The sequence below is a fragment of the Dasypus novemcinctus genome, chromosome 24 (genome assembly GCF_030445035.2).
Source record: "Dasypus novemcinctus isolate mDasNov1 chromosome 24, mDasNov1.1.hap2, whole genome shotgun sequence".
Classification (NCBI taxonomy): domain Eukaryota; kingdom Metazoa; phylum Chordata; class Mammalia; order Cingulata; family Dasypodidae; genus Dasypus; species Dasypus novemcinctus.
The window spans coordinates 157,732-167,426 of record NC_080696.1 but is presented as its reverse complement, the minus strand read 5'-3'; positions in this window follow the sequence as shown (position 1 = coordinate 167,426).

Genomic DNA, 9,695 nt, shown 5'->3' with positions numbered 1-9,695 from the left:
AATACCATGGACCCCTGCTCAGAATGTAGCAGCACATAATTTCATGACACTCAACATCAGCATGTCTTTAAATTAATTTGATTCAAATTCACAGACCCCCTGAAAACCTGCCCCTGAAATCTCCACAGACCCTGGTTTAGAGCCCCTGATCTACAGTGATTTCATCATGCTCTGGAAGCAAAGAGGGTTCTTTATATCTGTTATGCCAGTTGAAAATTGTGGACAAGTAAGTTATCTCCTTTCTGCCATTTTATTCCCATTTACAGTTAATATTATTAAGATAAAGGTTTACACAAAAAGAACTGAGCGTGAATATTTAAAAGATGCACTTGCATATTTTCATGCAAAAACAGCCACTAGTAAAACAGATATAATTATAAACTTAAATTAGTACTGTCTAAATTAACTGAAGAACCTAGCCTTTACAGGCCCCAAATTTTACCTTAGGCCCTCTGTTTATTCATAGCATTTATTTTAGGAAATTCAAATTCTCCCCATAAGAAATTTTTCCTGGCAGACCTATCTCTGGGAATAAATTGAGAACATTGTCACACAATGTCATGACCCAATTTGCAAATCATTAATGCATTATGTCAAAGATTACCTTCAACAAATAAAGGACACTTTTCCTATCACACATGACAGACACTCCATTAATCATAATCTGACACCAGGATAATGGATCTACTGGAAATGACACATACAAATACAGCCCTAGATCCTGATTAAAAGGAACCCTGCTAAGTATTTCTAACTTCTGGTAATGCAAATTTATTACAGGGTGTTAAGCCATGGGTCCACATTACTCAACTAAAAAATGTTCTATCAGACTCCTGGACTAATTATGGGGAGTTAAAAATCCAACTAGCCAGGAAGGGAAGTAGACAATGGCACAAAGTAAACTATTAATTCCCAAGATAACAGATCAAATGCTAGCATAAACAAGTCCTCACATAGACTCTACCTTACTAATACTAATAATGTATAAAATCTTTATATTTCATTATGCTTTGCCCTTGCACTGGCTTGGAAAGACAATGTCATTGTTGTTTCTACAAGGACTTTTCAAAGGAATGTAACCTTATAGGCTGTTGGAATTGTCACCATAAACCCTGATATATGCACATTGTGAGGGACCCCATAGTTCTACCCATAACACATTTCTTTTTTATCCCAAATGGTTCAGTCTCTTCAGATCAAACTGCACACTTTGTTTCATATCAGATATGAATACTAGACCCAAGCCTTATTTATTATGCTTTAAAATTTCTTGGACCTGGAACCTTGTAACCAAAAATTAAGAATTAGCTTAAGTTTATGATTACTGAATCATTATACAGATGGTTTTTCCCCTTATTTTTTCACTATATTATAGAATAGTCCAAAGCTAATAACTGAAATTACTGAAACTGGCTAGGTCAACCTCACCTTTCTTTTGGTTATTTCAAATGAGGCGCACCTTTGTGTACACATACTATTGTGATGGTTATTACAGTCTGATCTTACTTTGGTTTATGGTTATTTGAAAGCTAGGTTTGTGTATATTTACTACTGTGATTATAACCACTCCATCCTCCCCTGTTTGAAACCATAAAAACCCTAAACTCCTCAAAATCAAGGAGGCAGATTTTTGGCCCTTGCTAGACCAATGATCTCTTTGCTTGCCTAGCAAATAAACTCTCTCACTTGGAAACCCAGTGTCTCAGGAATTGGTCTTTAAAGTGCATTGGAAGGAAAGTACCTGTTTTTTCTCAGTGTAAACCACATAATAGACACAACTGATTGAGAGAATTATAAAGATATTATAGAAGAGTTTGGAAAACTTGCCATACTAGTCCACATATTTCCACAAACTACAAGTTACATTAACAATGCTTGTCCACTTTCAGATTTAGGTTACTGGCTCTGCAAAATATTCACAATACAAATAAATTTTGGTAAACTTTTCATTTATAGTCTCAATAAGACAGACGCTTGGATACTAAGGACAAATGACAGTATTCTTACTAATAAATCTACAAACAACATCACATTGACTGTATTTACATTGTTCTGCCAGGCAATAATTTTTTAAAAATTTTTCTAAGATTTATTTCTCCCCCACCCCATTACCTTGCACTCACTGTCTGCTCTCTGTGTGTTCTTCTATGTCTGCTTGTCTTCTCTTTAGTGGCACTGGGAATTGATCCTGGGACCTTCCAGATAGGAGGGATGTGCTCAAACTCTTGTGCAACCTCAGCTCTCTGGTCTGCTGCATCTCTTATTGTCTCTCCTCTGGGCCTCTTTCTGTTGTATCACCTTGCTGTGCCAGCTCTCTGTATGGGCCAGCTCTCAGCACTCCACTCAGGCCAGCTCACCATTATGGCCAGTTTGCCTTTCAACAGGCAGCCCTGGGAATCAAACCCTGGACCTCCTATATGGTAGATGGGAGCCTGATCACTTCAGCCACATCCATTTCCCCAGGCAATATTTTTATTTTGGAAATGTTATCAGATATTTGACTGGGTTGTAATTTTATAGTTGATAAAATGCCTGGGCAATGTGCATTTGGTCACCTCACAGTCCTTTAGGAATTTATAATAAATCTGAAACTTCTCTTTGGACTACTCCCCTCAAGCTACAGTCTCAGGGGAAAGAGAATTTACCCAAGGAGGTAATGATTCTGGGTTTGGTTCTTTGGGCAGATTGCTGCTATCTTGGCTTAGGGCTAACACAAATGAGAACAGTATTAGACTCACAATAGGAGAAATTACTGAATCTACTGCTAAAGCTATAGCTGCACAACAAGTCATTAGATTTGTTACTTATTAATTACTTGTTATTTATTCACTGCACAAGGAGGCATTTTTGTCATTGCCAACACTACCTGTTGTATTTGGGTACATACTTCTGTGGAAGTTAGGGTAAAATTGAATGAAATAATTAAATGCACTACATTATTTAAACAGGTAAGGCCTTCCTTTTGATCACTTTGATTTCATTTGGGTCAAAACATAGGAACTCGGCTTAGGCATATACTATGAGGTGGGCATTTGGACCTTTTATCACTCATAGTATTCATTATAATCTCCCTGGTGGACTGTTTTTCCCAAAGATTTGAATGTGTGTCACCAACTACTTGTGACCCAGCAAATGATTTCTTTATGTCTGGGATGACCTAAAAATTATGATCCTGTTAAAACTGACATCATGACCATCTATGAGCCCAACATGAAAACAACTAGCAAATATTACCCCAAGGCCTTAGGCAGTAAATGAAAATGGGTTCAACACTTTAAATTTTTATCACAACTCTCAGTGGCTGACAGCCAGATCAAACTGAGGTAAATTAAATAAATTAAGCGGACCCTACATGGGGACATTTATGCTAAGTCCTACATCAGCGAACTGAAGCTTAACTTAATTCCTATCTCTTATAAGCGCTCCTTTCCCCAATACAAGAAAAATAACAGCTTGCCATAACTTGCCAGGTTTTCCTCTCTTCCTCCTTCAGGAATCTTTAGTGCACCACTCAGCCACGGCCAATCTGCTGAGATTTTATTCCCCAACCACCCAAAATGGGGTCTCTTTTGCTTCCTGCACCCTGCAGCAAATGGTTTTCAGCACTGGGTCTCTGTGCCTGAATACGCACAGGGTTCCAACTTACTGCTGTTAGTTCCTCTAAAACCTGTTTCCCCAGTGAGAGGCGTCCAAGCTGCTTGCTGCAGAACCCAGAAGCTTTGCAGGGCCCCCACTGAGAGGGAAGCGAAGAGGACCAGTTGGTCCTGGAAAGAAGTTTCCTACCTGATACTTTTCTTCCTTCAATTTGGCATTTGTGGAGCCCCTCTGCAGTCTCTACCATCCTCCAGACTACCTGCGGAGGTGTTTTCAGGATATGACTTCCGTCGCTTGTTAATGATGTCACCCGGCCACCACTGATTTTTTTTTTCAAGTGTTACCAGTGATTGAACTCAGGACCTCTTATAGGGGAAGCAAGACCTCACCCACTGAGTTACATGCACTCTCCAATGAGAGTTGGTTTATTTCATTTTTTTAAATTTTGCTTTCAGAAGGTACCAGGGATTGAATTCAGGGCCTCATACATGGGAAGCAGGAAACCAGCCACTTGAGCTGTATCTACTCCCTCATTGATTTTTTCTAACTTCATCTCAACTTCAAAAAATAAAATAATATTCAAAGTCAGCCTAACAAATTATGGAAGCATTAATCTAAAAATTTCTGTCCAGTCACATTTATCATATTTAATCGTCAAAGCAAACTCAATTATTTCTTCAGTGTTCAGAAGGATACATAAATGAGCAGAGATTGGTTAAATGACATGACCTACATCTCCTTCTTAATGCAGGAGATGAAGAAAAAACTGTTTAATCATATTCACCTCTCATAAAACTAAACTCATTTTTTTTACCTTTTACATTAATATAGTACCTTCTTCACCTTTCCTACAAAAACATTACAATATTGTTCATAATTATAGTCTATATTAGTTGTATTTTTCTTATTTATCACCAAATTCTTAATATCTTGTTGTTGAAGAACATTCTTGTATTTATATTATGAAACAGAATCCTCATCTACCACCAAAATGACCGCATAGACTATCCTATAGCTGTCTTTCAATTAACATTAACCTCCGTAGACTACATCTTTCATCTACAATCACAGGTTATAAATAAGCAGTGTATGTAATAGTCATTATAATGTGCTACTTTCAACTCTCTCCATTGCAACATATTTACAACTGACTTTATTAAACTTTTTACATACATTCCATATCATCTACCCCTTCTTAGCTAGCATTTTACTCCTACTAACCTGTACTCTATAGTGTAATTACATAAGCTTACTAACAGTATTTAGTCCATATCCGTGAGAACATACAATATTCATCCTTTTGTTTCTGCCTTATTTCACTCAACATAGTATTCTCAAGGTTAATCCTTTTTGTCACATGCATCTGATTTCATTTCTTCTTACAAGTAAAGAGTATTATCTTGCAAGTGTATGCCATGTTTTGCTTATCCATTCATTGTTTGATGGGCATTTAAGCTGTTTCCATCTTTTAGCAATTGTGAGTAATGCCACTGTGAACACGGATGTGCAAATATCTGTTAGCATTCTTTAAGTTCTTCTGTATATATTCCTACTTGGATTGCTGGATCATAGAGAGTACTTCTATATTTAGCTTTCTGAGTGACCACCAAATCATACTTCACAGAGCCAACACCATTTACATTCCCATTAACAGTGAAAGAGTGTTCATATTTCTCCACGTCCTCTCACACACTTGTAATTCTCTATCTTTTTAAATAATGGCCATTCTGTATGGCATGAAACATTATCACATTGCAGTTTTGATAATTTTCCTAATAGCTAGTGGTGCTTTTCATGTGCTCTTTTGGTCATCTGTATTTCCTCTTTGGAAAAAATGTCTATTTAATTCTTTTGCCCATTTTTAAATTTGGTTGTTTTTTGGTCATTGACTTATGTGTTCTATTTATAAAACATGGAAATAAAACCCTTGTTGGTTTTTCTCCCATTGAATATGCTGCCTTTTAACCTTCTTGAAAAATTGTTTGAAATGCAAAAATGTTTAATTTTGAGGAAGTCTTTAAGTCCTTTTAATCTGCTCATTATTTCATTGTGTTTTGTGTGGAAGGGCCAAGAAACCACTGCTTAACACAAGATCTAAAAGTTGTTTCCCTACATTTTCTTCTAGGAGATTTATGGTTCTAGTTTTTAGTTTGACCTATTTTGAGCTATTTTTGTATAAGGTGTAAGATAGGGATCCTTTCCTTTCTTTGAGATATGAGCATCCAGTTTTCCCAGCCCCATTTGTTGAATAGGCTGTTCTGATTCATCTGGGTTTGTTTCACAGCCTTGTCAAAAATCACTTGACCATAGATATTAGGGTCTATTCTGGAACTCTTGATTTGATCCTATCAATCTATCTTTAAACCAGTACATGCTGTTTTTTTGTTTGTTTGTTTGTTTTTTTAACCACTGGAGGTAAATAATAGGCTTTACAGTCAGTAAGTGAGAGTCCTTCAACTTCATTGTTTTAGTTTAAGAGAGTTTTGGTTATTCAGGGGCCCATGTCCTTCCAGATAAATTTGATAATTGGCTTTTCCAATTAAACTAAAAAGGTTTTCTTTTTTTTAGGACACTTTTTTTTTTATTTCTCTCCCCTCCCCCTTCCCAAGTTGTCTGTTCTCTGTGTCTATTTTGCTGCGTGTTCTTCTTTGTCTGCTTTTGTTGTTGTCAGCAGCATGGGAAACTGTGTTTCTCTTTGTTGTGTCATCTTGTTGTTGTGTCAGCTCTCTGTGTGTGTGGAACCATTGCTGGGCAGGCTGAACTCTCTTTTGCACTGGGTAACTCTCCTTATGGAGTGCACTCCTTGTGCATGGCACTCCCCTACACAGGGACAACCCTGCGTGACACAGAACTCTTTGCACGCATCAGCACTGTGCATGGGCCAGCTCCACACTGGTCAAGAAGGTCTGGGGTTTGAACTGCAGACCTCCCATGTGGTAGATGGAGGCCCTAAACACTGGGCCAAGTCTGCTTCCCTAAAAAGGTTTTTGAACTTGTATCAGCATTGCATTAAATCTATTGTTAAGTTGGTGTAAAATTGACATCTAAGTGATGTTTAGTCTTACAACACGTGAACATGGAATGTTCTTAAATTTATTGAAGACTTCCTTGGTTTCTTTTAAAAATGTTTTGTAGTTCTTCGAACACAGACCCTTTATGTTTTCGGTTGGTTATTCCTAAATGTTTGATTCTTTTAGTCATTCTTGTAAATGGAATTTTTTTCCTACCTTCCTCCTCAGTTTGCTCTTTAGTAGTGTAGAAACTGTATTGACTTTTTGCATATTAATATTTATTCTGCAACTTTGCTAAAAATGTCTATTAGTTCTAGTAATTTGGTGGTCGATTTTTCAGGATATTCTAAGATAGGACCATATCATCAGGGAATAGTGAACATTTTACTTCTTCCTTTCCTATTTGGGTGTCTTTTGTATGTTTACTTGCATAATTGCTCTAGTTAGAACACTAGCACAATACTGATTAACAGGAGAAATAGTGAACATCCTTGTTTTTTTCCCAATGAGATTGGGAAAAAATTATCCTTCACCATTCACTACCATGTTTGTCTTGGGTTTTTTAACATATGGCATTTAACCTATTGATAAATATTCCTTCTACTGCTATGTTTCAGAGAGTTTTTATCAAGAAGTTATGTGTTTTGTGAAAAGTCTTTTTGGCTCAATTGCAATAATCAAGTGCTTTTTATCTTCGATTTATTAATGAGGTGTAATACACTGATTTTCTTACATTGAACCATCCTTGCATACCTGCTATAAAACCGATATGATCAGGGAGTGGATGTTGAATGGTTGAGCCTCTGCTTCCCACATGTTTAGTTCCCAGTACCTCCTAAAATTAATATAAACAAGCAAACAAATGAAAAAAACTAACTCAGGGGAGCCATTGCGACTCAGTGGCTAAGTACTGGTTTCCCACATACAGGGTCCTACATTCAATCCCTGGCACCAGTACCTCACACACAAAAAAACAACATATAATCATGATGCATAATTTTAGCATGCTTTTTAACTTGGTCAGGAAGTATTTTTTTTAAAGATTTTTGCATCTATATTCATTCGAGATATTTGTCTATAATTTTTTTCATAATATCTCTATCTGGCTTTAGTATTGAGGTGATGGCTTTAGTGACAGAGTTTGGTAGTGTTCCTTCCTGCTCAACTTTTGGAAGAGGTTGAGAAAGATCAGTATTAGATCATCTTTGAGTGATTAGCAGAATTCACTGTGAAGCCAACTGGCCTTGGGCCTTTCACTTTGGGGGGGTTTCTGATGACTGTTACATTTATTTTACTTGTGATTGACTTGTTGAGGTCTTTGATTTCTTCTAGGGTCAGTGTGGGTTGTTCATGGATTTCTAGGAATTCATCCATTTCATGAACATTTGTCAGGTTTGTTTGCATATAGTTAATATCTTTTTATGATTTTTTTAAAAATTTATTTAATTCCCCTCCCCCTTCCCCGGTTGTCTGTTTTCTGTGTCTTTTTGCTGCGTCTTGTTTCTCTGTCCGCTTCTGTTGTCGTCAGCGGCACAGGAAGTGTGGGCGGCGCCGTTCCTCGGCAGGCTGCTCCCTCCTTCCCGCTGGGCGGCTCTCCTTAATATTTTAATTTCTGCTCAGGTAGCATTAGTGGCCCATCTCATTTCTAATTTTATTTATTTACATCATCTCTCTTTTTCTTTTGTTTAAACTATCTAATCTTCCTCAAGAACTGTCCTTAGGTTCTGTTGATTCTCTCTTTTGTCTATTTTTATTAGCCATTTTATTTAGTTATGCTCTAATCTTACTGTTTCTTTCCTTCTACTTGTTTTTGGGTTGGTTTGCACATTTTTTCTAGTTCCTCCAAATGTACAGTTATGTCTTTAATTTTAGTTCTTTCTTCTTTTTAAAAGTAAACATTGAAGGATATAAATTTCATTGTGAACACTGCCATAATTGTTTTAGAATGTACAGGGGATTGAACTTAAGGCCTCATACATGGGAAGCAGATACTCAAACAATTGGACTGCTGCTCCCCTATTATAAGTTTTTTTAAAATTTCCTTTATTTATGTATTTCTCCCCACCCCCTTGTTGTTTTTCACTTACTGTGCCTGTTCATCATCCTTGATTCTATGGGAGGCACTGGGAGCCAAACCCCAGACCTCTGATGTGGGAAGGAGGTGCTTAATTGCTAGACCCACCTCTGCTCCCTGCTTTGTTGTGTCTCTTATTCTGCTTTTCCTCCCCACATTTCATGTTACATCATCTTGTTGCATCAGCTCACCATGCCGTCCCATCACATCAGCTCACTGTCTTCTTTAGAAGGCACCAGGAACCTCTGCTCACGCTTTTTTGTGTCTCTCAACATGTTTTTTCTTCTTGTGTCTCTTGTTATGTCAGCTTGCCATGCCCACCTATCATGCCAGGTAGCTGTCTTCTTCAGGAGGCATGGGGATCTGAAACAATGACCTACCATGTGGTAGGCAAGAGCCCAGTGGTGTGAGCCATATCTGCTTCCCTGCCATAAATTTTTATATGCTATGCCCCTGTTTTAACTCATCTTGAGATATTTACTGACTTCACTTGCAATTTCTTCTTTGAATCACTGATTATTTAAGAGTGTACTGTTTAATGTAAATGTATTAGTGAATTTTCCTTTTTTTCAACTTGTTATTAATTTCCAACTTAATTCCATTATGATCAGAGACAGTCCTTTCCTTAATTTCAATCTTTTAAAATTTATTCAGATCTGATTCATGTCCCAAAATAAAGTCTGTCCTGGAGAAAAGTTAATGAGCACTTGAGAAGAATATATATCATATTGCTTCGGGGTGTAATGTTCTATAAATGCATGTTAGATCTATTACATTTATCAAATTATTCAAGCTCTCTTTTTTCTTATTTATTCTCTATCCAGGTGTTTTATTCAATTCTGAAAGTATAAACATCAATTTCTCCCTCCAGGTTTGCCAGTATTTGCCTCATGTACTTTGGAGAACTAAGTTAGGTGCATAAATATTTATTATTGTTATTTCTTCTTGTTTACTTTCCCCATTTATTAATATATAGTTACCTTCTCCTTCCATTGTAACAGTTTTGCATTTAGAAT